The sequence below is a fragment of the Triticum dicoccoides genome, chromosome 5B, assembly GCF_002162155.2.
Source record: "Triticum dicoccoides isolate Atlit2015 ecotype Zavitan chromosome 5B, WEW_v2.0, whole genome shotgun sequence".
In the NCBI taxonomy this organism is placed as follows: domain Eukaryota; kingdom Viridiplantae; phylum Streptophyta; class Magnoliopsida; order Poales; family Poaceae; genus Triticum; species Triticum dicoccoides.
The window spans coordinates 127,983,695-128,009,049 of record NC_041389.1 but is presented as its reverse complement, the minus strand read 5'-3'; the positions used below and the strand labels follow the sequence as shown (position 1 = coordinate 128,009,049).

General features: G+C 49.0%; 2 long non-coding RNA genes across 7 annotated transcripts; both read left to right on the top strand.

The window, feature by feature from the left end:
• The first annotated feature begins 4,300 nt into the window (after positions 1-4,300).
• On the top strand, positions 4,301-5,217 carry LOC119307781. The gene is made up of 3 exons (XR_005149548.1): positions 4,301-4,809; positions 4,887-4,953; positions 5,034-5,217. It is a non-coding gene; the product is annotated as an uncharacterized LOC119307781 (long non-coding RNA).
• Positions 5,218-5,334: 117 nt separating this feature from the next.
• LOC119307779 lies at positions 5,335-9,111 on the top strand. 6 transcript variants are annotated; one of them, XR_005149546.1, is made up of 8 exons: positions 5,335-5,384; positions 6,029-6,121; positions 6,518-6,569; positions 7,015-7,119; positions 7,232-7,717; positions 7,802-8,525; positions 8,720-8,775; positions 9,039-9,111. It is a non-coding gene; the product is annotated as an uncharacterized LOC119307779 (long non-coding RNA). The 6 variants fall into 6 exon arrangements; XR_005149545.1 differs by adding an exon at positions 6,836-6,926 and having other exon boundaries at positions 5,374-6,121; XR_005149547.1 differs by having other exon boundaries at positions 5,377-6,121; positions 7,802-7,874; positions 8,418-8,525.
• The last annotated feature ends 16,244 nt before the right edge of the window (positions 9,112-25,355 follow it).

Here is a 25,355-nt window from a genome sequence, read left to right as displayed (position 1 = left end):
GGTACATCTTTTTGTAATAAATTAGTCAGAGGCCGAGAGATTTTTGAGAAGTCCTTAATGAACCTCCTATAAAATCCGGCATGACCAAGGAAACTTCTTATACCTTTGATGTCCTTGGGACATGGCATCTTTTCAATAGCATCAACCTTGGCTTTATCAACTTCAATACCTCGTTCAAAAACTTTGTGCCCCAAGATAATACCTTCATTAACCATAAAGTGGCACTTTTCCCAATTCAACACAAGATTAGTTTCTTCACATCTCTGCAAAACTCGAGATAGATTGCTCAAGCAATCATCAAAAGAGGAACCATAGGCGGAAAAGTCATCCATGAAAACCTCACAAATTTTCTCACAAAAGTCAGAGAATATAGCCATCATGCATCTTTGAAAGGTAGTAGGTGCATTACATAAACCAAAAGGCATACATCTATAAGCAAAAGTACCAAAAGGGCATGTAAAAGTAGTCTTTGATTGATCTTTAGTTGACACAGATATTTGAGAGAAACCAGAATAACCATCTAGAAAGCAATAATGTGTATGTTTGCATAGCCTCTCTAGCATTTGATCAATAAAAGGTAAGGGGTAATGATCTTTCTTAGTAGCTTTATTTAATTTACGGAAATCAATTACCATCCTATAACATGTGATAATTCTTTGAGGGATCAATTCATCTTTATCATTAGGGATAACCGTAATACTTCCCTTCTTAGGGACACAATGAACAGGACTTACCCACTGACTATCAGCAACTGGATAAATTATACCTGCCTCCAGAAGCTTGAGTATTTCTTTTCTTACCACCTCTTTCATTTTAGGATTCAAACATTGTTGAGGATCACAAACTGGTTTGGCATCAGCTTCCAAATTTATTTTATGTTGACATAGAGTGGGACTGATGCCCTTAAGATCATACAGAGTATATCCAATAGCGGCACGATGCTTCTTCAGAGTTTTCAATAATCTTTCTTCTTCATGCTCTGAAAGGTTAGCGCTAATAATAACAGGATATATTTTCTTTTCATCAAGATAAGCATATTTAAGATTATCAGGCAACGGTTTAAGCTCAAACACGGGATGACCTGGGTGGAGGGGGATCCCCTAGGATTTCAACAGGCAAATTGTGTTGCAGAATAGGTTCCTGTTTAAAGAATACTTCATCTATTTCCCTTCTTTCATTCATAAACATATCATTTTCATGATCTAGCAAATACTTTTCTAAAGGATCACTAGGAGGTACAGCAATAGAGGCAAGACCAATAATTTCATCCTTACTAGGCGATTCTTCCTCACGATGTTGTTTACTAAATTTAGAGAAATTAAACTCATGAACCATATCGTCCAAACCAATAGTAACAACATTCTTTTTGCAATCTATCTTAGCGTTAACAGTATTCAAGAAGGGTCTACCAAATATAATGGGACAAAAGCTATCTTGTGGGGAACCAAGGACAAGAAAATCAGCGGGATATTTGGTTTTCCCACACAAGACTTCAACATCTCTAACAATTCCCACTGGAGAAATAGTGTCTCTATTGGCAAGCTTAATTGTAACATCAATACCTTCTAACTCAGCAGGTGCAATATCATGCATAATTTCCTTGTATAAGTCAATGGGTATAGCACTAGCACTAGCACCCATATCACACAAGCCATGATAACAATGATCTCCTATTTTAACAGAAATAACAGGCACGCCTACCACAGGTCTATGTTTATCTTTATCACAAGGTTTAGCAATTCTGGCAGTTTCATCGCAAAATTGAATAACATGCCCATCAATATTGTCAAACAAGAGATCTTTAACAATAGCAATATTGGGTTCTACTTTGACTTGCTCAGGAGGTGTATAATTCCTAATATTGCTTTTACAAACAATAGTTGAACCTTTAGCATGATCCTTCATTCTAACAGGGAAAGGGGGTTTCTCAACATAAGAAGTAGGAACAATAGGATCATTATAAGTGACAATATTTACTTCAACTTTAATAGGTGCAGCTACTTTTACTTCTATGGGAGGATGATATTTAAACCACTTCTCCTTGGGGAGATCAACATAAGTAGCAAAAGATTCACAGAAAGAAGCTACTATCTCAGAGTCAAGTCCATATTTAGTGCTAAACTTACGGAAAATATCGGTATCCATAAAAGATTTAACACAATCAAACTTAGGTGTCATACCTGACTCCTTACCTTCGTCGAGGTCCCAATCTTCAGAGTTGCGTTTAATTCTATCCAATAGATTCCATCCAAATTCAATAGGCTTCATCATAAAAGAGCCAGCACAAGAAGTATCGAGCATGGTGCGATTGTTATCAGAAAGCCGAGCATAAAAATTCTCGAGAATTGTCAATTTTGAGAGCTCATGATTGGGGCATGAATATAACATTGATTTAAGCCTCCCCAAGCTTGAGCGATGCTTTCTCCTTCGCGAGGCCAAAAATTATATATATATATATATAATTGCGATCATGATGAACAATATGCATAGGATAATACTTTTGATGAAATTCCAATTTCACTCTTTTATAGTTCCATGATCTTGTATCATCACATAGTCTATACCATGTCAATGTGTCTCCCTCCAAAGATAAAGGGAAAGCCTTCTTCTTAACAACATCATCAGGTATACTTGCAAGCTTAAATAGTCCACAAATATTATCCACAAAGCGTAGATGTTCGTCAGGATGCTTTGTTCCATCTCCTGCGAAAGTGTTAGCTAGCAGTTTTTCCATCATACCCGAAGGAATTCCAAAAGGAGTTTCATTTTCAATAGATTCAGTAGGTTCAGTGGGTTGAGGAGAAACTCTTGGCTCAACTGGACGGGGTGAAGATACCCCGAACAAGCCCCATAAACAATTACTTTCCATAGTAACAAGTGACAAAAAATTTCAGCACACTAAATAAATTTTTTTCCTTACCAAATTCCACCTACCAAAAGCGCTTCACTCCCTGGAAACGGCGCCAGAAAAGAGTTTTGATGACCCACAAGTATAGGGGATCTATCGTAGTCCTTTCGATAAGTAAGAGTGTCGAACCCAACGAGGAGCAGAAGGAAATGATAAGCGGTTTTCAGCAAGGTATTCTCTGCAAGTACTGAAATAAGTGGTAACAGAAAGTTTTGTGATAGGATAAATTGTAACGAGCAACAAGTAACAAAAGTAAATGAAGTGCAGCAAGGTGACCCAATCCTTTTTGTAGAAAAGGACAAGCCTGGACAAACTCTTATAATAGGAAAATCGCTCCCGAGGACACATGGGATTATTGTCAAGCTAGTTTTCATCACGCTCATATGATTCGCGTTCGGTACTTTGATAATTTGATATGTGGATGGACCGGTGCTTGGGTACTGACCTTACTTGGACAAGCATCCCACTTATGATTAACCTCTATTGCAAGCATCTGCAACTACAACAAAAGTATTAAGGTAAACCTAACCATAGCATGAAACATGTGGATCCAAATCAGCCCCTTACGAAGCAACGCATAAACTAGGGTTTAAGATTCTGTCACTCTAGCAACCCATCATCTACTTATTACTTCCCAATGCATTCCTCTAGGCCCAAATAATGGTGAAGTGTTATGTAGTCGACGTTCTCATAACACCACTAGAGGTTAGACAACATACATCTCGTCAAAATATCAAACGAATACCAAATTCACATGACTACTAATAGCAAGACTTCTCCCTTGTCCTCAGGAACAAACGTAATTACTCACAAAGCATATTCATGTTCATAATCAGAGGGCTAATAATTAAACATATAAACCTTCCTAGCCTACCCGCATAACTGGGGCATCGCTCGCCTCGCCACTTTTGACCGCCCGATCGAGCTACCACAGTAATTTCTTGGCTGCTGGCATTTGGTCAACCGTCCGTGTTTTCTCACTTTTGCGCTTGCTTCACGAGAGAATGACAGGTGGGGTTCGTAGCCGTGGGGTCGCAAGATTAACGTGAGTTTTCTTTAAATCTTGGTACGCGAAGTCTGGGTCGCGTGCTCGCCAATCGCGATCCAGGGTAAAAGGAACCCTAGGCCCACGAGCCAATCTCGCGGTCGTCTCCCTCGCTTCCTCCGCAGCCTCGCAGCCGCCTCCCCCGCTCCCTCCGCACCGCAGCCGCCCTCCACAGCTCGCAGCCGCCTTCCCCGCTCCCTCTGCACCTAGCCCCCCGCTCCCCTCCTTCTCTACTCTGCTCTCCACTATGCCGCCTCCTCCTCTCTCACTTTTCTCTCCGGCGGCGGTGCCAAAGAAGGCGCACACGAGCGGTGGATCCGTGCCGGAGAAGATCTGCGGGGACTGCGCTTCGGTCGTGGTGGGGTGCAGCCGCGGGGAAGACGAACTTGGTCCGCCGCCCGTCTTCACCTTCTCGCCGCGACCTTGCTGCCTCCATGGCCAAACACACGTATTTTTTTTCTGTCCCTCCATGGCGCTCGTTGCCGGCGGCATCTCTCTTTTCCCCCTTACCCTCCCTTTTTATCTACCTGCTGTTGCTCATCCTCCAATCTCTTAAATTCAGACAGGCTGGACGCAACGCACACGGTCTAGGAAGGCCACGACATGACTAGATATTTGCTTGCTTGGTTTAGTCGCTTGTAATCAGTGTACATGCATGTGACTTGTCCATGTTAGCTTTTGTTTTTGCAGATTATCGGTTATTTTTTGTGTTCGAACTTTTTTGTGTTCTTTTATTATCAATTGTAGGTGCTGCTTCTATCTTCTGGAAGTTAAAAGCATTTTTCCTTGTAAAATCCTCACACCAGGCTGTCATTGACAAGGAAAGGAGAGGAGACTACTTGAAGAAAACGTCCAGGTTTGTTGTCATTATATAGTGTAGCTGGAGCATTCATGCGAAACACTTGTATGACAAAGGTTACTGGGTGTTAACAGGTTGGGCCACATATCACAGATGGAATTCAGGATTGGATCGAACGCGTGGCGATAAAGCTGGTTGACGGTAAACAAGGGACTCCTAATGTTTGTGTGATAGTTTCGTTGGAACTATAGGTAAACAAGATAATTTCATGTGTAGCACAGCTTGCAATGCAGCACACTTAAAGCATACATGTGGAAGTGTGCAGTTCCTTCGGATGTTCCCATAGCTATGTAAGTCTGCCCAGTGCAGGGACAAAATCTTTTCTCACCGCGCATAATGACAGTGGCACTCTTGATGAGGGGATATTGAATCAATGCATTTTATTGAAGCATTAGGTCAATTTTCATACCGTCTAGGTCAGTAAAGACCAGCTCTTCCCTAAATGTCTATATCTATTTTGGCATTTGCTTGCTTTTACACATTTAGCTTCCTTATTCTGAGTTGTAGGACCTGGAAATGTTTGCCTCGTCCATGTCAACCTTGTTCCAGTACTAAATGTAGTTGGTGAGCAGGTATGTTTTACTCATTTGAACAATGAGCTAAGATAATGAGAAGTTGCTGCAATGCTTGCAGTTCTATTGAGGTCCATGTCATGTGGTATTACTATATGCTAAATAGGCACTTTTTGCAAAGAAATATAAGTACGTTCTCGAAAAACCATTTTTCTGAATGATATGAACTATGAAAGTGTAATTGTACTTTGTAGTAGTTTCTGCTGAGATGCAATTTGGCTTAGGCAAAGTGGCATTCGTTATTATAGTAAAAATGGAAAGAGGTTACGAACATAGAAAATATTGAATTATTGACGGATCTCTCAAAACAGTCTCAGCTGGTTGTAGGTTGTTTGGTGAGGTTGCAGCTTGCAGGTTGCTGAGTTTCTCCTCTCTGCTTGTTGGTTTTCTTTGATTAGTAGAACAAGTAGCACACCACGTGTTTGTGAAAATGCTTCTCACAGATGAAACTTTTTGTGTGCCTAGACCTGCCTTCTTTCTTAGGAGAATATGCTTGCTGAGACATTATGGTCTAAATTTCATAAATAAGTTCGTGCATTTCTTTTCCTGGGTTCATTTAGGTATCTAGAACGTGTGTTCCTTATGTGTTTCTGTCATTGTGTGATGGTATTTATGTATTTAACTTTTTGGAACTTTGTTTCAAGATTTGCATAGAGCGGACCACCTTGCAACAGTGTTGGGTTATATAACCCATGGTTTCTTCATGATTCAACTTTATTATCATATCCATGCAAGAGGTAACTAATCTGTACCATTTCTTTCTTTTCTATCATCGGTATTTGCTTACAGGGATATGCAAGCAAGACCTATTTTGGTTGGCATAGTTATGCTAGGAAGTGGAGTCGGAGATTATGCCTACGCCATTAATCAGTACACTATGAAATAAATGAAACATCATGTGTTTTTCTAGCAGACCCAAAATAGCAAACTTAGTGAAGATCCTAAAAGCAACAATGGAATGACTTGCAAGGAAATCTAACCAACCAAACAAACATAACCAAACTTGCCTCATTTTATAGCGTTTAGATAATGTACAACATTGTATTGGTATTGTACAACTATTTATTGGGTAGGTTAGCATGAAAACAACATAGTGCTGATTTCGTTTACATTACAATTTATTTGATTCACAGAACCCGGGCAGCATGATTTTGGCAGGAGAAAGGAGGATTATCATTTCTAGAGGTTGATTTTTTTTTCTTTTTATGAATGGCAAATGCTAAATTCTGTTACCATGAATTAGAAATTATAATCCTCTAGCTATCCAGTGTTAGAGGATTATCCTTCAGCATTTCTACTGAATATCAAATATCAGTTAGGGCTTACCATTCTACATTTCTACTGAATATCAAATATCAATTAGTACTTATTGCATAAAATAAATTAGTATTTACCATTCTACGTTCCTCCTGAATATTAGTATCACATGTTTATACTAATTTTCCAACCAGGGGAACTCCAGTTCCGAAAAGTTTATACTCACCAGTGAGCTATTCCCAGTAGAAATTACTGGACAGGAGCAAAATTCTTTTTCAAGATCATGTTAGTATATTTTAATAATAGAACCATAGGCTACACCAAACAGATTGGATAGTTTTGATTTTGTTGTGTGGTTGTGCTTGCGATCTAGGTGAGTTGAGCTGCGGCTTGGTTGGAGATGTTGGTGCGGTTCAAGAGGCCCGCTGGGTTCACCCTTTTCAAGGTTCTAAACCAGGGCAAGCTCAACAAGGTCGAGGTGATTGCTCGCCGCCACCTCAGCTCCTGGTGTGGTTTGGATTACTTGCGTTTAATCTGATCTCTACCTGTTTCATGGACCGACAGAACTTTGTGTTCATCTTTGTTTGTAGGATCTATGGAAGGAGTTCATGACTCGGACTCGACGAGAAAGTTTTGTGCTTCATTTTTTTATGGCAAAATAACTTCTCTTTTTGAAACAATTAGTGCGTCATATATCTATCACATTATAATAGAGTAAGTCAACAAAATCCCTTTTATTTGAATGAACAAGAATCCGTTGTGTGCTGCTGAGCTATGTGCCCCTTTTCCAAATGTTAGAAAGGTTATCTTAGTTGTCACATAGAAGTTGGTTTGGGCTTCTAGGCTCATTTGATGTTTGCATGACTTATTTGAACCCGATGCAGGCCTCACCGGCATCCTGAGGTGACACAGCGACGGCCATGCTCGACACCCTCTTTCGCGACTTGACGACAGCCTAGCATCATAGGCAGCTCATCGGTGGTCCAGCGGATGGCGACCCATTTGGGTGGGCGACGACGACCGCAGCTGGTGCACAAGCTCACACTCCACCAGTCCGTACTCAACTCTTCGTCTCGGTATGAGCCCCTTGCAGCCTGTTTGAAGTTTTCTCTTTTTCCCCTTCTCCATTTTTTGACCTGGTTCTGCTCGGGTGCATGCAGGGTGCGGACTGAGAGTTGGATGCTCTGTGCCAGGATATGAAAGTTTTGTGACCATTGTTGTGCCAGCTGTGAGGTATAATGCTAATTGGGCTTGTGAATTTATTGTGTCTTGGAATGGATTGCCGAATTGTTTGGGTTTTCTCAGTATGTAGTTTCTTTTATTTATTTTTTATTCTTATAATTCAGTGGTCCTTGATTGCAACCTGGTGTCATCCTGTTCCTACTCACATGTTACAGTAGTGCACGAGCTGACAGGGAAGAAATCTTGGTTTCAAAGTTCTCTCTGTCCGTGGCCAACTGAGTCGGGTCTACTTAACTTTGCTATCTGACAGATATAGCTATTTTATTTTCACATTCAATTAGGCAATCTTTTGAGGAGGTTAAAATGAGTTATATTTTGGGCATGCTTGATGGCTATTTTTATGTTGTGTCATGTTAGTAGTGTTCTTTATTTGTTTATGGGTCAGATTGTTTGTTTGGTCTTATGGTTTAGATGTTTGTCCTCACAGTTTTGATATGTTTATATAGTACTTTTGGAATGGGATATGATTCTTTTTGGGTTTTTTAGTTTACGCATTCGTTCTAAGAATCTTGATATCTGGCTGTGTTGTTGTAGATTTGTAAAAAAAAATCTTGGGATCCATCTATTCAACCATGTTGGAGTAGGCTATATGATCTTTTTAGTTCTGACCACATATGCTTCTTCCTTGGTCTGTTCACCAAGGTTTGCTCCCTTCCTTTCTCACTGTTGATGCATTAGCTTTGTTTCATTATACTCTTACAATGCTCTGCATCTGTGATGATCCACCACCAACTGAGGTATATAAATAAGCTGTGTATCCTACATTTGTGCTGATCCACACAACTTGCTGGTCTCCAATTTATTTCTTTTCTGACCATCTGCATTTGTGTATGTAGTCATGGACACTGACTTAAAAAATGAACAATGCTACCCCTTCAGCTGTAGGTGCAGGGTACTATGTCTGGACTTGGCTTTTGATTTCAATTCGTCTTGCTTTTTTGTACTAAATCTTTGGTTCGTGCTTTTTCTCTTTTCAATAGTAAATCATCTTGCAATACCCATGGTGCCACACGTGTTTTATTCACCAATCCTGTCAAGAGAAATTAAAATCAAGACGCCGATTAGCTTAGCCTTGGGCTGCTCCTTTTCTGCCTTCTGTTTCCTGTATACACCCATCTTTCTTTGATGTACCTAAATTTCTTTTTGTTGTGTTAGGTTGACAGTGACAGCAGATGGAGCTTCTCTGACCGCTACTGAAGACACCGTTGAACAGCTTAACCAGACAAAGACAAAGTGCTATTATGTAGGCATGGTTTAAAAACTATAGCCTCTGGCTGGTCAAGTAGCCTTGCCAAAGCGTTTGTGTAATCTCTACAAGTGGTATGAAGCAAATTCTATGTATATAACACACACGATGCAGATAATAATTATATAGAAGCAGAGAATCAACCTTGCTAGAGCGTTTGTCAAATCTCTACTCAAGTAGCCTTGCCAAACTTTATCTGTCGTGTTCTTTACATGTTGTTTCAGTACATTCTCTAGCATAAATTTCCTTTTCAGTCAAGCAAAGTTTTCTTGACAATTTTTTTTGAACTTAAGTTTTCTTTCATGAAGTTCACTTATAGTCGCTCACTAGGCTCGGTATCAGTTGATGACAGACACCCCGTTGTGGCCTCTCCTGAATCAGCGAATGATGTGGTGATACACTCACCCCCAATATCCACAAATATGGCTTGATATATATTTATATATATATATATATATCATATTCTCCTTGACAACCCCTTTTCACTGGTTAGGCCTAGCCCAACAAACGTCAGTGGGCCGCATGAGCTCCGTGTGAAATCTATAGCATTTGATCTGAGATAAATAGTTAGGTTCTTTTACTCATCATAGAGCATCCAACATAGCAAAAACCGAAAAGACCTTTAAACCATGCCTATATACCATATCATGCAGATTCTCGGTTTTTATTAGTTTCACATGCTAAGGTATATAATTTGAATTATTACCCTCAGTGCTTCCTAAAACTCGAAGTTTCTAACAAATGCAAAGACTTCTGCTATAAAAGGTTTAGAATCATTACCCTTGATGCTTGAATTTGGACCTTGCACCTTACTTGGGTAACATAGAGCCAAATGACACATTGTCCAAATACACGTTCAAAACACTTCGGGTTTGACATGGTCTCCATCCTTGATCAAACATAAAGTTACTAAAAAAGGCAAATATTTTCAACGCAAACATGGTTTTAAATGGGTCTCTGCGCCATTTGGCGCACCGGGTCATCTAGTATGCATAAAGGATCTGAACATATGGTCTTCCACCAAATAAACCAACTAGCATACTACAAAGAGTAATCAACACTACTAGCAACCTACTAGCACCAATCGCAGACTTGGAGACAAGAATTGGATACAAGAGATGAACTAGGGTTTGGAGATGAGATGGTGCTGGTGAAGATGTTGATGGAGATTGCCCTCTCCCGATGAGAGCAGCGTTGGTGATGACGATGGTGTCATGGGGAAACTGGCGATCCACGAACACCTATGGGACCGGCGGACCGAGCCCCTTTCGGTTCGGCGGGGGGCGGAGATCGCACGAAGAGCAGATCGAGGCGAGGCACACGAGCAGTTTTACCCAGCTTCGGAGCTCTCCGGAGAGATAATACTCCTACTGCTGCTTGTCGGGTTGTATTGTGTTCTTGCTCGGGAGCGCCGAGAGCTACAGTACACTCAGCTGCTAACGAGACCGAGCGTATGGGTTTTCTGGGTTCGAACCCCCTCTACGTTGCGCATGGGCCTCCTTTTATAGGCTCAAGGGGTCACCGACAGGTGGCAACGCAGAGAAGGGTACAAATGTAAAAAGCGAGGTGGTTGGTACAGTTACATGTCCAGTGTTTCCTACCTAACCCTGACGGCAGGGGACAAGGGCATTAAATGCCCGTCTGTGTCGTCTGAACAGTGTAAAAAAGGACCGTCAGGGGCGTCTAAGCTTGCCACGATGGCTACCTTGTCAGCGCCGCTTGCCACCGTGTACCGCTGGCTGCGCAGCTTCCCGCCACGCGTGCCTGGGAAGGCCCCAGGGCGACACGTTGGTGGGTGCGCTGGAGCGGTGGGTACAGAGTGGCCGCCTGCCGCGGCAAGCGCCTTGCCGCGGGAGTTGTTTTGTCACGTCCGGAAGCTTGTCGCTCACCGGGCCTTGCCGCGACGCGCGGCGCGTCGCGGCAAGTTTCTTGAGATGCCTTGGTTGGCCTTCCCGGCAAGCTCCTCTTGCCGGGGCCTTGTTTTCTTGACTTGAATACTTTGTTCTTGAATGGCTCCAGAGGAACCACGGAGGTCCTTGGCGGGTGCCCGGCAAGCCTTGCCGCGGGGTGCTGCGACTGCCCGTGCACGAGTTCGGGATACTAGGGTACCCCTATCTTAGTACACCGATAGGAGCCCCCGGGCCTGGGCCACACACGGTGCCGAGCGCTGTTGGGCCAGGCCCAAAACAGTGCATGGGCACACGCGTACTGGGGCCACGCCGTACCCCACTCCGCACCCACCGCGCCCTCTCCCAACGGCACGTGCTGATTGCGACGTCGTGGGAGATATTGTGGGTGGTTCTTTATTCGGAAGGGCGAAACATCCGCCCCCTCCCTCTTTATAAACAGGGGAAACAGGGGCAGTTCGTCCCCCCTCGCCAGTTGCTACTTCTCCTTCACAATCTCTGCCGCCCCCCCCCCTTCTTCCTGAAGCCGAGAGAGAGCAGCGCCCTGCCCCCCATTGCCACCAGCATCACCAACGCCATCAACCTCCCCCACCACTTCCGCCATGGCCCCAAAAGCCGACAAGGGGAAGGGCGTGAAGTCGGCCGAGGCGCAGCGGCTCGCGGCGCTGCGGAAGGAGCGGGCGATCTTCTCCCCCCAGCTCGACGCAAAGGAGCTGAGGGAATTCTTCTACCTCTTCTGGTCGACGGAGACGCGGGCGCATGCGCGCACGAGGGTACTTCCAGCGACCGCTTCGGAATTAGCTCCAAACAGGTACCCGTTCTTCGTGTTGTTCTTCTATTGCAGGCTCTGCCCGCCCTTCTCGGAGTTCTTCTGTGGTATCATGAACACGTACGGGCTCCGCCTCCTAGACTTCACCCCCAACGCCGTTCTGACAATGGCAGTTTTCGCACATTTGTGCGAAAACTTTGTCGGAGTCCACCCCAATGTAGCCCTTTTCCGCCATTACTTCATGCCCCGGGTCGAGAGAGGAGAGCCGCTTGCTGGAAGAATAGCCTGGATCTCGAGAGTCGGCAAGAAGCAGGCGTATCTGGAGGGCGAGCCTCGCAGCAAGTGGGAGGAGTGGAGAGCGGAGTGGTGCTGGATCGTGGAGGAGAACCCGCAGTCGTTCACTGCCCTGCGCCAGACCCCAATAGTGCGCGGCAATGATTGGAGTAACTTGGCCCCGGAAGACGAGAGGCTGAAGATCGCTGTTACCAGAATCCTCCGCCTCAGGCTTGCCGGGCTCACTGTAGGCGCAGTTGGCGCAGATTTCCTTCGCCGCCACATCGCCCCCCTACAGGAGAGGGGGAGGCCCGCCTGGGAGTTCAAGAACTCGGCGGACATCATGAGGCTGCGGCCAGGCCTCAATTTCAACTTCACCGTCCTGGAGCTGGACGCGACGCTGCTAGAGTTGTTCAAGCGCGACCCCCAACACCCATTCACGTTGCCGAGGGGCGTAGTACCGCTGTGCAACAACTCGTCGCTTGACCGCATTCGCGCCATGATGCCGTTGTGCGACTCGCACGGCATCGTACCAACTTGGCAAGAGCCTGCGGATGACGTCGTGTGGGTGTTCTTCGACACTTTGGAAGAAGTGCCGGTCCGCGCCGACGAGCAGAAGAGCCTCACCCGCGACACCACTGAAGCGGAACTGCAGCTCATCGCCACCAGGGCAGAAGAGGCTACGGCAGCAGCTGCCGCAGGTGAGTTCGGGTTCACCGTGGAGGAGGCAGAGGCAGCAGAGGCGACAAGCCTTTCCGAGCGCGAGGAGTTTGTCGGTGAAGAGGAGCTTGCCGGGAATGAAGACGAGCCGAACGAGCCCGGCGAGGAAGACCTTGTCGGGCCCGATCCTTTTGACAGCCTGCCGCAAGAGGAGCCCCCAGCCGCACCAAGGAGGCGCCTACGCAGGGCCGGGGACGCAGCAGGGCGGCGGACGGGTCAACAGCCACCGCAGCACGCGACGCGCTCCACCGCGGCAAGCTCTGTTGCCACGGGAGCACCTCCCGCCGATGCAGCAACTGGAGCGGGGCCCTCCCGGACCACCGCTACTGCCCCCGCCAAGCGAGCAAGGGAACCCACTCCTCCACCACGCCGCACTGGAGGTGGGTCGGACTTCGACCTCTCCGCGCTGAGCTCCGACGAGGAGGAGGAGGAGTAAGTTTCTTAATTGTACTTGTAATTCTTCGATTTTTGCTGTTCTTGTCTTGTATCTGACCTGCTTCAATCTGAACCCATTCCTTTTCAGGACACTGGCCCAGAGAGCGGCGAAGAGAGCCAAGGCCCCGGTGATTATCATCGAGGATGATATCACTGTGTCAGCGGGGGGTGGATCTGAAACCACCTTGACGGACCCGGCAACCACTCCGCAAAGCAGCCCCCAGCGCAGCCCCCTGCGTAAGTTTGTAGTTTGCTTCTTGCTGACAGGAGCTCATGGGTGTTGTTTCCTTTGCTGATATCTTGATTGTTGAATTTGTGTAGGAGCAGAGCAGCCTCACCCAGAGGGCCCGGAGGCCGCTACAGGAGCGCCGTCTGCTTCGACTACGCCGCAAGGGAGGATCCCCCGGCAAGGGAGCGTTCTCCGGCAAGGGAGAGCTCTCCGGCAAGGGATAGCTCTCCGGCAAGGGACGGCGCTAGTGATCCTCCGGTGGTTGAGACCACGACTGCAGATCCCAGCCCAGGTAACCCACTTGTCCGAGAACTTCCCTTGGGTTCTTCTTCTTCTGATTTTCTCTTGAGTATTTGTTTTGACTTTTCTCCCTCCTCCGTCTTTCAGATCCATCTGCTGCAGAGCCGATGGAGACCGAGGCCGCTGACGAGGGGAACGCGCGCAGCAGCGCCGACGACGCCGTCGCCAACGACGGGGAGGCCGGTGCTGACGATCCCGCCGGCGAGGAGGCCGCCAAGGCTGCTGCCGCAAAAGCAGGCGAGGAGTCTGGCGATCGCACTGACGGCCCCGAGGCCGCAGGAGCGCCAGGCGCTGCACCGACCGCCGACCCCTCCGCCGCTGCTGCAGCGCCGGACTCCGAGGAGCCACGGCCCGGCGCCTACTTGAAGGCCGGCGACGGGATCTTCATCAAGCTCCCGTGGGCATCGAGCTCCAGGGCTGTCATTGGTTGACACGCCAGGCAGCAGCGATGAGCCTGAGGAGGAGCAGCTGCTGTGGAAGTTGATGCTGCTCTACCGCGCCCGACAAGCTAAACTGGCTTCCCGGGAAGCACTTGTCGCAAAGGCGGGAGTTGACATGGAGAAACGCGCTGAGGAGCTCCGAAGCGCCAACCAAGAAGCTCTCCGGTCTCTGGCACAGGAGCGGGAGCGGGTCGACGAGGAGCGCACGGCCTTCCTCCTCGAGAAGGCTGAAGCTGAAGAGCAACAAAGGCTGGCCGCCGAGAAGCAATCCGCGCGGGAAGGTGAATTGGTGCAGCGGAAGGCCTACCTCGACAGCTACGAGGAGGAGCTTGTCGCGCGCGAGGAAAAACTTGGCGGGGCTCTCAAAGAAGCAAGGGACGCTGCCGCAACTGCAGAGGCCGCCAAGAAGGAGCTGGAGGCGAGGGTGGCGCAGCTGGAGGCCAACCTGAAGGCGAGCAGCGAGGAGCTTGCAGAGCTCAAGCGCGAACGCGAGAAGGATGCTGCCGCTCATGGTGAGCTGCAGGGTCTTCTCGCTGAGAGGGGCAAGGAGCTCAGTGCCGCCAAGGACTCCAATGCGGATCTCGAGCTGAAGCTGGCCATGCTGACGCAGACGCTGGACGCCGCCAAGGAGCGGGAAAAGACCTTGACGGCAAAGATCAAGGCCGACGAGGACCTGCTGGCGAGCATTGCTGTCACCCAGAACTCGTTTAGGGAGACGGTGGAGCACTGGACCGAGGGTCTGGTGAACATCGCCGCAGTCATCGATGGGGAGTTGGCGCAGCTGGGGATGGAAGATTTCGGATATCCTTCCGATGATCATCTCCAGCCCAGCTCCAAGCTCAGTTTATTCTTCAAGGGTCTGGCGACAGCCCTCCAGCGGCTCCGAGAGAGGATCCCCAAGCAGCTGGCCGATGAATCACGCAAGATCTGCGCAGGAGTTCTCCAGAAGGTGCTGATGAAGGTGGCCTTCCGCAATCCAGGCCTCAGCTTCACCAACGTCCTCAAATCCTTGCCGCTAGATGCTGATCGGGATGAGCTCAAAGCCCTTGTCGCACCCATTGTGGACAAGGTGAGCGAGATCAAGAGGGTTGAGGGCGATCGCGTAGACTAGGCCGCCCGTTGTATCTTTCTTTTCCTTGTCGCTGGTAGTCATGTTACAAGAACAATCTGTTAGATCTGCGACAAGCTATCTTTTGTAATATAACTTTGTTTTTGGGTATCAATTGCTATGTTATTTCCTTTACTTGATTCCTAGCTTTGTATGTTTTTACCCTACGCTTTCAGGGAACTTGTCGGCGCAGGCACCTAAGCCGCGAGCGTTGAGTGCGGAACATCAACAGCCTGCTGGCGGTGCCGCTTCCGACAAGAAACCTTGTCGCAACTAGTTGCAGCACACTTAAGTTGTTGAGCGGACTCGAAACAAAGTAAGGGCGCAACCAGCTACGAGTTGGTTCCTCCGCGCATAGGTTTTCCATACAAAGCACGATCGTTCAAGGAGAATAACTTAAAAATTAAAACTAATTGCTCAAACTTTGGCAACTTAGCTTTTCTGTCGTTTTGCTTCCCGGCAAGGTTTCCGTCAAGGTGAAATTTCCTTGAACGACGCCTGTTCCACACCATTGTCTTCTCCCTCTTCCCCCCTGGTGAACTTGTGCGCGAGGGATCCTTCTTTTCTTTTGTTGAAAAAAAGGAAAGAAGAGAAAATAATGATATGGAGCCTTATGGCTCGTTATTGCTTACCGGGAGTAGGTGCTGCACAAAGTGTCAGATAACGCATGCAAGAAAGAATATGATGCAAGAAATCGACAAGGTGTGCGAAGCACATGAGCTTTACTTATGCACGGGATCTGCGCCCAGCTTTGTACAAAGGATTACATGCAACAGCGGCAAGACTTGTACAAAAGGTGGTTGCCGGAACAGGTTCCGGCAACCGCGCCTTATGGGTAAAACTTACGAAGATGCTCAATGTTCCAGGAGTTGCTCACCGGAATGCCATCTTCGGTCTCAAGGCGGACAGCGCCAGGCCTAGTGACTCGTTTCACCCGATAAGGGCCTTCCCACTTCGGTGTCAACTTGTTGGAATTCTTGGCGGACTGAACGCGCCGAAGAATAAGGTCGCCTTCCTCGAAGCTTCTGGCATTAACTTTGCGGCTATGGTAGCGGCGCAAAGCTTGCTGGTATCGAGCAGCTCGTACAGCAGCCTGAAGACGGTTTTCCTCGAGGAGCAGCGCGTCATCTTGCCGCAGCTGCTCTTGCTCGAGCTCATCATAAGCGAGCACTCGAGGCGACCCGTATACGAGTTCTGTGGGGAGAACTGCCTCTGCTCCATAGACTAGAGCGAAAGGTGTCTGGCCAGTGGCTCGATTTGGCGTCGTTCTGATCGACCAAAGAACCACCGGCAGCTCCTCAATCCAGTTTCTTCCGCACTTGCGCAGCCTGTCGAAAGTTCTGGTCTTGAGCCCACGCAGCACTTCAGCATTTGCCCTCTCCGCTTGACCGTTGCTTCTCGGATGAGCAACAGAAGCGAAGCAGACCTTGGTGCCAAGATCTTGGACATACTGCATGAAGGTGCGGCTCGTGAATTGTGTGCCGTTGTCGGTGATGATCCTGTTTGGAATTCCGAAACGGCAAACAATCGACCTGAAGAACTTGACTGCTGACTGTGTTGTCACCTTCCTCACTGGTTCCACTTCTGGCCACTTTGTGAACTTGTCGATTGCAACGTATAAGTACTCAAAGCCCCCGACAGCTCGGGGAAAGGGGCCGAGAATGTCGAGCCCCCAGACCGAAAATGGCCAGGATAAAGGGATCGTCTGGAGAGCTTGAGCTAGCTGGTGTATCTGCTTGGAATGGAACTGGCACGCTTCACACTTGCTTACTTGTGCAGTTGCATCCTGGAGGGCTGTCGGCCAAAAGAAACCTTGCCGGAACGCTTTGCCGGCAAGGGCTCTTGCGCCAATGTGGTGGCCACATAAGCCTCCATGTATCTCTGCCAACAGCCTTTGTCCGTCTTCCCGGCAAATGCACTTCAATTTCACACCATTGAGCCTTCTTCTGTATAGTGTGCTATCGACAAACTGGTACATACTTGACTGTCGGGCTACTTTTTCCGCTTCTTCTTGCTCTTCGGGAAGTTCTCCTATCTGAAGGAAACGAACAATTGGATGTGCCCATGCTGGAGCTTGTGGCTCGACAACAAGGACTAAAGGCACATCTGCTGCTGCGGGAACATCTGCTTCTACGGCAAGAACCTGTGGCTCAGCCGGAGCTTGATGTTCCCCGGCAAGCTTGCCGGAGCAAAACTTGTCGGGAGTGTCTGCTTCGACGGAACAAACCCTAAGGCTTGCCGGAGCAGACTGCTCCTCAGCACTCTTGGTGTTGATCTTGGGGACCTTCTTGGCGGCGGCTTCGGGGAGCTCTGCCGGAAAATAGTCACCAGAAATCAACTTCCTTTTCTTGCTCTGTCCAGTTGATGGCGTTACAGATGGTTGAGTCAGCTTGAGCACAAAGATCCCTGGTTCCACAGGTAACTTTAGTGCGGCGCACTTTGACAGGCCATCAGCAATGTCGTTCTGAGCTCTCGGAACATGTTCCATTTGCAGGCCGTCGAAGTACTCTTCTAGCTTTCTCACTTCATCAACATAAGCTTCCATCAATGGACTCTGATAATTCTTGTTCACTTGGCGGACGACAAGCTGTGAGTCACCCCTGACAATGAGCTTCTTGATCCCAAGGTCTGCCGCGATTTTGAGACCGGCAAGCAAACCCTCATACTCTGCAGTATTGTTCGTTGCTTGCTCCTTAGGAAAGTGCATCTGGACCACGTACTTGAGTTGCTCTCCGGTGGGTGCCACAAGCAGCACGCCCGCACCGGCGCCTTGCAGCGAGAAGGCACCATCGAAGTACATCAGCCACTCTTTGCTCGCCTCTTTGACGGGGATGCTCGTCTCTGGGATTTCTTCATCTTGTGTTGGCGTCCACTCTACTATGAACTCTGCCAATGCCCTGCTTTGGATAGTTGAAGTGCTCTCAAACTTGAGTCCAAAGCTTGACAGTTCCAGTGCCCACTCGACAATCCTGCCTGTTGCTTCTAGATTCTGCAGTATCCTCTTCAGCGGAAAGCGAGTGACGACTGTGATCTCATGTGCTTGGAAGTAATGGCGCAGCTTTCTCGAGGCCATGAGAAGACCGAAAAGCAATTTCTGCACACCAGAGTACCTTGACCTAGCCCCCTGCAGAAGGGAACTGACAAAGTAAACTGGGCGCTGCACCATCCTTTTCTGCATCTTCTCGGGCGCCTGCGCAGATCCATCCTTGTTGGGACCAGAGCTTGCCGGTGAAGCCCCCTGTTTGTCGCTGGATGTATCTGCCGCGGTTGCTGGCTCATCATCTGCCTCCCTCTCCGCCACTAACGCAGCACTAACCACTTGATTGGTTGCCGCTATGTACAGCAGCAACTTCTCTTGCGGCTTAGGTGCGACAAGTGTTGGAGTGGAGGACAGGTATCTCTTCAAGTCCTGCAGCGCAGCCTCCACTTCCGGAGTCCATTTCATTGGACCTGCCTTTTTTAATATTTTGAAAAACGGCAGGGCGCGCTCAGCAGACCTAGAGATGAACCTGCTGAGAGCAGCCACGCAACCGGCAAGTCTTCATACATCCTTGACGCGCTTTGGTGCTTCGATTTTCTCGATGGCCTTGATCTTGTCGGGGTTGGCTTCAATCCCCCTCTGAGACACAAAGAACCTGAGAAGTTTGCCGGAGGGGACTCCAAACACGCACTTCTCGGGGTTAAGCTTGAGGTTGATCTTGCGCAGATTTGAAAATGTTTCATCTAAATCTTGAATCAGGGTTGCCCTGTCTTTGCTCTTGACCACTATGTCATCCATGTAGGCTTCCACATTTCTGTGTATCTGTGGCTCAAAAGCATGATGGACTACCCTTGCAAATGTTGAACCAGCATTCTTTAACCCGAAGGGCATCCGTACAAAACAGTAGGTGCCACATGGTGTGATGAATGTGGTCTTCTCTTCATCATCTTCTGCCATGAAGATCTAATGATATCCTGAGTATGCATCAAGAAATGACAGCAGACCGCATCCTGCCGTGGAGTCAACAATCTGATCGATGCGCGGCAAGGGAAATGGGTCTTTAGGACAAGCTTTATTAACATCTGTGAAGTCAATACAAAGCCTCCATTTCCCGTTTGCCTTCCGCACGACTACAGGATTGGCCAGCCACGTAGGATGGAGTACTCCTCTGACAAGGCCTGCTGCTTCCAACTTCCTGATTTCTTCTGCGATGAATTCTTGGTGCTCCACTACTTGTTTCCTGACTTTCTGCTTGACGGGCCACGCATGAGGACAAATGGCAAGGTGGTGCTCAATTACTTCCCTGGGAACACCGGGGATGTCAGATGGTTGCCACGCAAACACATCGACATTCGCCCGCAGGAAAGCAACGAGCGCGCTTTCCTATTTAGGGTCGAGTGTGGCACTGATGGTGAAGGTACCACCAGTACCGTCCTCCTTGGCGGACGCCTTCTTGGTCTCAGGTGGAGCCGCCATTGCCTTCTTACACTTGCCGGTGGAGCTCGATGGTGCGTCCTCGACGGTAGCGCGGCACTCCGAAGAGGTGCGCTTGCCGGAGTGGGCATCAGAGCTCTTGCCGGACTTGGTCTTCTTCTTCCCCCCGGGAGCTTCAGCGGCAAGTGAGTTGCGATCTGCTGCGGCTGCTACTTCCCAGTAGATCTTGTCGACGCAGATAAGGGCATCTTTCTTGTCGCCAGAGACAGAGATGACACTTATCGGGCCTGGCATCTTCAGCACGTTGCAGGCATAGTGAGAGGCTGCCATGAACTTGGCGAGTGCTGGACGGCCAAGTATCCCATTGTAAGGCAATGGGAAATCAGCAACATCAAAAGTGACCCTCTCAGTCCTGAAATTCAACTCGCTGCCAAATGTCACCGGCAACGTGATCTTTCCCTTTGGTTTGCTCCTTCCCGGATTGATTCCTTGGAATGTACCGGTCTCTTCGAGCTCACTGTCAGGGATCTGGAGTTTCTGGAGCACCGCGGAGGAGATCAGATTCAAGCCGGCCCCGCCGTCAACTAGCATCTTAGTGACCTTGAGGTTGCGGATAGTTGGTGAAACCAACATCGGCAAGCACCCGACCGCAGTTATGCGATCAGGGTGGTCCTCAATGTCAAAAATGATAAGCGTGCTGGACCATTTTAGAGGCTTGCGTGACTCGACGGGTGGTTCTACTGCATTAACTTCCCGCACCCACTGCTTGAGTTGGCGGTGCAAAGTATGCAGAGAAGCACCACCGTCAACGCATAGGATCTCCGTGGCTTTCTGGAACTCCTGCTCGTCGGCCTCATCATCATCCATATCTTCATCATCGTCATCATCTTCATCCTTGTCGCGGCCGCGGGAGGCCTGTCCCCTTGCCGCTGCTTGGCCTTGCCGCGGCGTCCTCCCCGGACGGGACGTTTCTTGCCAGCTCCTCCAGCACCTTCCTGGGCCTTCTCCTTGTCGCGCCGCTCGTATTCAGCCTTCTGCTGTTCAACAAGCTGGTCGACCTTCTTGCAGCTCTGGAGGTCATGGCCCTTGGTGCGGTGGATCTTGCAGTACTGCTTGTTGTTGCCGTCCTGCTTGTCGGCAACCGCCACAGCTTCGCCGGAGCCACCAGCTTTGGCTTCCTTGGCGCTGCCTCCGTTGCCGGAGTGCTCAACAACTAGCACATCTTTGCCTTTCTTCTTCCTGTTATTCCGCCGCCGGTTTTTCCTTGCTGGGGCGGTCTCTTCGCTATCAGATCCTGCTGTTCCTGTGTTCTCTCCGGGAAGTCTCCTCCCTTCCTCCGCACGTGCACACTTGTCGGCCAGGGCATACAGCTCACTGACGTCTCTGATCTTGCACATCGCCATCTCCTCCCGCATCCTGTGGTTTCGCATGTTCTGATGGAACGCGCTGATTACCGCGACAGGGTGGACGTCTGGGATGTTGTGCTGCACGCGGCTGAATCTTTGAATGTACTTGCGCAGGGACTCTCCTTCCTTCTGGGCAAGCAGATGAAGGTCACTCTCTTGGCCATGAGGCTTGTGGCCGCCCGTAAAGGCGCCGACAAACTGGTGATACAGATCTGCCCACGAAGATATGGAGTTGTCCGGCAAATGCATAAGCCAGGATCTGACATTAGGCTTGAGCACCAGTGGGAAGTAGTTGGCCAGGATCTTGTCGTCCCGTCCCCCGGCAGCCTGCACCGTGATGGTGTAGACGCTGAGGAACTCCGACGGATGCGTCTTGCCGTCGTACTTCTCTGGTACATCTAGCTTGAAGTTTTTCTTGCCGGGCCACTGGACTTGCCGCAGCTCACGAGTGAACGCAGGGCAACCTACCGCGTACGGCAAGTCGCCTGGTTCCCCTGGCGCACGCATGTCGACAGAGGGCCCAGCGCGCTGGTCGGATTGACGTCGCGCTTCTCTCCGGCGCTCGATGCGAGTTCGAGCGTCTTCTTGCTGTCGATCATGAAGGACTTGCCGCTGATCACGACGAGCTCGTGGATCCGACGAGGCGGTGGAGTCGCTGTCAAGGTGGATCCGGCGAGTCGGCGATCTTGGCCTTCGGGGTGGAGAGTGCACGGTGGTTGCACCCCCGCTGGTTTCGTTGCCACCGGCTCGTGCCTGGCCTTCCCGCCGCGGCAATGATGTACTTGGTTGCCGCGGAGTGTCGCCGTTGGCGTAGCCGATGAGACTCTGAATGGTGGCCCTCCATTCGTCGATCTTGTCCGACGTCGGAGGGTAATCCAGGAGTAGTTGAGCTCGCGTCAGAGCTTCTGCCAGAGTGGTCGGCGGCGGTGGCGGACGGCGCAAGGAGCGGGATGTGCTCGGACTTCTAACTATGTTAGAAGGAGCAGCATCCCATCCAGGCAGCCGTGTCTCGCTCGTGCCGGACCGTTGGCGTGCATGCTGGTCTTGAGCGCCCTTGGATCCACCAGCTTGATCTTGGTCCAACATACGTATGGTACTACGGATACCATGACGCTGTTGGTCTTGCGTCCCCTGAGATGGGCGCGGTATGATTGCGGACGCGTCGACGTCCGCTCCTCCGCCGGTGTACACCCCACAACCCGCCTGCTCCGGTGGCGGTGGGATCGACGTGGACGGAACATCTGCCGCCGAAGTCTTCTTCTTCGGTGGCATGTTGATGAAGAGGAAGAGAATCTAGCTCGTGCGCACGCCGGATCAGGTTCACACAATCTCGACGCCCCCTACCTGGCGCGCCAAAGATGTCGTGGGGAAACTGGCGATCCACGAACACCTATGGGACCGGCGGACCGAGCCCCTTTCGGTTCGGCGGGGGGCAGAGATCGCATGAAGAGCATATCGAGGCGAGGCACACGAGCAGTTTTACCCAGCTTCGGAGCTCTCTAGAGAGATAATACTCCTACTGCTGCTTGTCGGGTTGTATTGTGTTCTTGCTCGGGAGCGCCGAGAGCTACAGTACACTCAGCTGCTAACGAGACCGAGCGTATGGGTTTTCTGGGTTCGAACCCCCTCTACGTTGCGCATGGGCCTCCTTTTATAGGCTCAAGGGGTCACCGACAGGTGGCAACACAGAGAAGGGTACAAATGTAAAAAGCGAGGTGGTTGGTACAGTTACATGTACAATGTTTCCTACCTAACCCTGACGGCAGGGGACAAGGGCATTAAATGCCCGTCTGTGTCGTCTGAACAGTGTAAAAAAGGACCGTCAGGGGCGTCTAAGCTTGCCACGATGGCTACCTTGTCAGCGCCGCTTGCCACCGCGTACCGCTGGCTGCGCAGCTTCCCGCCACGCGTGCCTGGGAAGGCCCCAGGGCGACACGTTGGTGGGTGCGCTGGAGCGGTGGGTATAGAGTGGCCGCCTGCTGCGGCAAGCGCCTTGCCGTGGGAGTTGTTTTGTCGCATCCGAAAGCTTGTCGCTCACCGGGCCTTGCCGCGACGCGCGGCGCGTCGCGGCAAGTTTCTTGAGATGCCTTGGTTGGCCTTCCCGGCAAGCTCCTCTTGCCGGGGCCTTGTTTTCTTGACTTGAATACTTTGTTCTTGAATGGCTCCAGAGGAACCACGGAGGTCCTTGGCGGGTGCCCGGCAAGCCTTGCCGCGGGGCGCTGCGACTGCCCGTGCACGAGTTCGGGATACTAGGGTACCCCTATCTTAGTACACCGACAGATGGTGATGATTTCCCCCTCTCGGAGGGAAGTGTCCCCGGCAGAAAAGCTCTGCAGGAGCCCCAGATTGGTTCCGCCAAGGTTCCGCCTCGTGGCGGCGGAGTCTCGTCCCGAAAGGTTCTCTCTTGTTTTTTTCTCATCGAAAGACTTCATATAGGAGAAGATGGGCGTCGAAGAGCCACCAGGGGGCCCACGAGGTAGGGGAGCGCCCAGGGGGGGCCGCGCCCCCCACCCTTGTGAGCAGGGTGTGGGCCCCCTGGCCTTCATCTTTGGCGACGATTTTTCTTTATTTATTCTAAGGTATTCCGTGGAGTTTCAGGACTTTTGGAGTTGCGCATAATAGTCCTTCAATATTTGCTCCTTTTCCAGCCCAGAATTCCAGCTGCCGGCATTCTCCCTCTTCATGTAAACCTTGTAAAATAAGAGAGAATAGCCATAAGTATCGTGACACAACGCGAAATAATAGTCCATAATGCAATAGATATTATCATAAAAGCATGATGCAAAATGGACGTATCATCCATCTACGACAACATGGAGCGCATCCAGGGTTCATTCTCTTCCCACGGGAACGAGCCCATCTGTGACAAGTGAGGAAACCCATGATTTGTTTTGCCGTTCCTCTTCACAGGGGGAAACCCATGATTTTTTTTGTCGAGTCCCTTTTGTAGTGTAGTGAGAATATGTCCAATTTTAATTGCTATATCGGGTTGTTTGCAGTATGCCTTGTTTATTTCAGTTGTTCACAATGTGATGCTCTGTATGTGCAATTATTTACTGTGCAGTACATTTCATCAATCCAGTTTTAAACATACCGGTAGGAATGCATATATTTGCTAGTTATTAAGCCTGTTATAGCTAGCATATGCCTCTTTTAAAGTTTTTTGATTGTTCCGTTGTTTGTAGTTAGCATATGTCCAGTTTCAAATGCTATCTTTGGTTGTTTGTAATATGCCTTGTTTATTCCAGTTATTTACAACGTGATGTTCTATATGTGCAAGTATGAACTATGCAGTTTAATTTCATCAGTACCAGCTTCAACAATACCACTATGGCCCTGTTTGTTTCGGATTCTGGGACCAGACTCATCTTTACCAGTGAAGCCGAATCTGGAATCCAAAACAATCAGCTATTTGGAATCAACTTTGCCAGTGAAGCTGAATCTGGATTTGGGTCATTTTTAGTGCAATTTCCTGAAGCACCTCAAAGTGTACTTCGGTGGTGAAGTTGATTCGCAGAAATAGCTTCCCACTGAAGCGAGTCCATAGGTGATTAAAATCCAAGCGAAGCTGAAACAAATAGGGCATGAATGACTACATTTGGTGGCTGCATCTTGTAGTTAAACACATCTTTCCATTTTTATTTAACAATAACCAGTGTACTTAGACCGACACAATACTAGTTTGAATGACTATGTTTTCTTGTTGTTAAATGCTAGGCATGTTGCAGTTAACACACCTTTTCACTTGTTTTGCTTTACTAGCATGCTTAAACCTGCACACTGAAGCTATCTTTTGGAGATTATTTTGTCTATCATGGATAATTTTGGTTGATGTTTAGCCTGTTGTGCTTAACATGCTTCTCGATGTCCCTACACAAGACAATTTTGGGAACTACTGTTGTTTTCCATCGAGGTTAGTTTCATCCCATGGCTTATATATGCTCACTGTTCAGGATATCGGTAGATGGTACCATATAGGCCGAGGGCTGATTAGGGACTAATCGGTGAATCGGACTTTTAACTGATGAATATATCTGCAACCCATTTATCGTTAGGTTTACTAGGGTCATATGTAATATATCTGAGGCTACATAGCAACATGCACTATACTTAATGTTTACATGTGCAATCCTAGGCTACATAGCAACAAGGAAGAGTGTTACCTTAATGTTCTGATGATGTCTAGATACACGTAGAAGAGCAGCAGCAACAACAATAACACAGC